This window comes from the organism of the source record quoted next, unplaced genomic scaffold (assembly GCF_019419815.1).
Source record: "Pyrus x bretschneideri cultivar Hongxiangsu unplaced genomic scaffold, Pyrus_bretschneideri_v1 Contig1, whole genome shotgun sequence".
In the NCBI taxonomy this organism is placed as follows: Eukaryota; Viridiplantae; Streptophyta; class Magnoliopsida; order Rosales; family Rosaceae; genus Pyrus; species Pyrus x bretschneideri.
The window spans coordinates 14,522,584-14,526,112 of record NW_025999390.1 but is presented as its reverse complement, the minus strand read 5'-3'; the positions used below and the strand labels follow the sequence as shown (position 1 = coordinate 14,526,112).

The following is a 3,529-nucleotide window of genomic DNA, read 5'->3' as shown; positions in this document are numbered from 1 at the left end:
TGGATGCAAATTTCCGCCTCCTTCTTCTTGGACGAAAATGCACATGCAAAACAATTAACACCTTAGGTTAAGGCCAAAAGTCTCTTGCGTCCACGTTGAATAGGGAGGCTTTGGCCAAAGAACCTCCGATGCCAAAGTTAGAATTTGAGGGAAAAATGTATAAAGAAATTTGGAGAGTTGAACAAGAGAATTGAACTTAGGTTTTTGAAGAAATATGATGACATTTATAGAGGGGTGTGGCCGGCCCTATTTGAAGAGTAGGGACCAACCACTTATGGTGGTATTTTGAATAATTGCAATTAATTAGGTAATTAACCAATTAATTGCCTAATCAATCCCAATTTCAAAAGTATAATTTAGAGTTACTTTGTAAAGAGGATTTGATGAGAATGGATGATATAGATTTTAAATAAATACCTATTTTGATCCCCTTTTGACTTTGATTGAGCCGTCATCGTCTACTTCTTGCACGTGGAAGCGTCAATGTGTTTCAAGGATAATTTTATCATTTTTACCCAAGAATCCATGTGTTGCCTCCATATTTTTCTCGATTATCTTTTACTCCATAATGCAGCAACCAAAATTGAATATGTGCCCTTTGTCAACGTGCCCTTCGACCAAATGGGACAATATGACGTTTAGTGCTCAAAGGGTTGAGCACAAACAATTGTTTTTTTGTGCCTCTATTCTGACGAGGTTGTCAGACGGTTTTCCCTTCCATCTTACCACAAATTTTGTAATTGTGCCCTATCAATTAAATATTAAAAAAATAAAAAATAAAAAATAAAAGCAAAACACCCTACAGACTGAAAACACTCCAAAACAATCATTACTGCACAACTGTATCTTCCTCATAAAGCTTTGTTCCTCCCATGTTCATTGCTCCCCAACTAATTCATCATTCCCACAAGCAGAGTTCCATCAAGCTTGTACTCCCAAAGTATAGCTCAAACTTATGAATTTATGTGCATAAATATACAAAAAGCATTCAAACAAAAAAAACAAAAACTCCTAACTGAGGAGACTTTGAGTTTCCTGCGGGAGCAAATACAAAAAAAAAAAAAAACACAGTTCAAAAATTAGACAAAAGAAAACAAAGCAAATGCCCAGATTCTAATTGTATTCGTTTTGGGTCCATTCTCAACCAAACACAACATTCTATCTGTCAAAATGGAGCTGGGAAGACAAGGATTAGAAGTATACCATTTTGGTTCCCAGCCGTGGCCAAAGTTGGCCGAGAACGGCCTAGAAGGTCGCGGGTTTCGCCTGAAAAACTAGGGAAATGCTTCCCGAGTTGGATCTGCACCAAAACTCTACCAATCATGCATGCAGACTCAGGAATTGCACCAGGACATCAAAAGGAAGAGAAACAAGGTGATCCCGAGACTTACCTTGGCCGTGTATGGCGGAATTTCGCCGGAAAACCTCCGAGTTCGAACAGAGGTCATGAGCCCTCGGGTTAAGTTCCAAACCGCGCCTTCTGTCCTCGTCTCAGGGTCTGGAAGACATGTAGGGAGGAGGTTAAGCAGTTGGTGGTGGTGGTGTGATTAAAGTGGTTGAAGTTGAAATGGTTTTTTGAGAAAATAAGTGAAATGGTAGAGAGTGAGAGTGATCAAAGTGAGTTTTAGTGGGGAGAGGAAAAAGACGGCACGGACCGCGGAGAAAGTAAATAAAAATATAGAGGGATGACAAAACCAAGATCAAAGCACCGTTTTTTTTTTTTTTTTTTTCTTATCTCTTAAAAATGAGAATTGCTGATGGTAAGCTAAAATCAAACCACGGTTTAAGAGTACAAAATTAAATGAAATATTGATAAAATCAAGAATAGCTTTACAGTTTATAATTTTTTAATAATAAAAGCAAGAAAAACTTGACGAGAGAGAGAGGTGTGGATTGTCTGTTTTTCTATTTTCATACTTTTTTAATGCTTTTTTGTTTATATAATCACGGTTAAATCATGTTAATATTTTATATTTTTATTATTTTCTGTTTTATTATTTTTATAAAAAATTAATATAAAATGTTAACGTGGTTTAATAGTGATTACACATCACAAAATAGCATGAAAAGAGTATGAAAATGAATTGGCAGAGAATCCACCTTCCAAAAAGAGAGAGGGAGAGAGAGATGGAGTGTTTGAGAGAGAGAGAGAGACTGAGTGTGACAGAGATGAGGGAAAGTAGAGAGAGATTTGAGGGTGCGTTTGTTGTACCGGACTATCTCGGACTGGACTAGCTTCAGGGACTAAGTTGGACTGGCTTAGATTAGACTAAGCTAGACTAATTTAGTGAAGCGTTTGGTGCAGTGTCGGACTAAAAAGCTAGACAATAACAAATATATTTTTAATTCATATTTTATTAATATTTTATATTATTTAATACACATTTAGTAATATTTTATTACTACCACTATCTTTTTTTTTCATTCTAGAAACCACCCATCCCCATTCCTGATTCTTTTCTGCTAATCTCCCCATTTCTTTCCAAGTTTGCTCCGTCCTTCTCCCTCTGTTTCTTCCTCTTTCTTCTTCGCCCCTCTCTCTCTCTCTCTCTCTTCATCTCCATCTTTTTCTTCCTATTTCTCTCTACTCATCTCCCTGTTTTCTTCTTAATTTTTTTTGGGGACCAATTGGCAAATCAGAACCCATTCAGAGTCTGGGTCATTTGGGTATTCATGGGTCTGCTTCTCCAGCATCATTAGCAAAGGTCTATGATCAAGGAGTCTGGACTAGGTGGAGTGTGAGCACAGCTGCTGAGCGTTTCAGACGCACATCGATTTTGTTTTTTTTTTTTTTTTCGCTTTTTTGTTCTGAATTTTGGATTTGGATCTAGTTTTGAAAATGGAAATATTGCAGAAATTTTTGCCTTTTGTTTCCAATTTTGTGGGATCTGGGTTTGAAAATGGTAGATGATAGGGACGATGATGAGGGAGCAGGGCAAGGACAACAATGAGGAAAGATGCAGAGATGAGGACGAGCAGGACGACCGACCTTGGGGGGTTCTTGGACGAGTGACTCTCTCGCGGTTTTCTCTCTATCAGAAGGGCTTACGAGTCCGCCCGAAATTGGGGATCCTCGTTAAGAACTCGTAAGGAGGTGTATAATCTGAGCGAGTCCGACCTAAGGTCATTAAACCTAATCCTGGTGCAGACCAAACAAGGGATTACAGTCTAATCCAGTCCAATCCTTCCTAATCCGGTCAAACAAACGGGCCCTCAGTGTTTGAGTCTGATGACTACACGGGGAAGAGGAACCGAGATAGCGGGTCACATGGACGGGTCCCACGAACCAAGGTCCAACAGAGAAATAATATTAAAATAATGAAAAAATATCTTGATCAATAAAAATAAAATTAGAATAAAATTTTGTCTCCATACTGTTGAAGTAAGATACGACAATTGTGTTTATAAAACTAAACAATTTAAATCAAAGGGCACAATAAGACTACCTGTGCGTATGTAAATTAATAAAAAAAAAGTATAATTACTTACTTTTATAAATATTGACAGCATTTTTTGTGCACAAATTTTT

The 3,529-nt window shown here is 37.6% G+C and overlaps 1 long non-coding RNA gene across 1 annotated transcript; it reads right to left on the bottom strand.

The window, feature by feature from the left end:
- Positions 1-807: 807 nt before the first annotated feature.
- On the bottom strand, positions 808-2,109 carry LOC125479039. The gene is made up of 3 exons (XR_007259757.1): positions 1,392-2,109; positions 1,204-1,300; positions 808-1,035 (listed from the first exon to the last, which is right to left on the bottom strand). It is a non-coding gene; the product is annotated as an uncharacterized LOC125479039 (long non-coding RNA).
- Between the last annotated feature and the right edge of the window lie 1,420 nt (positions 2,110-3,529).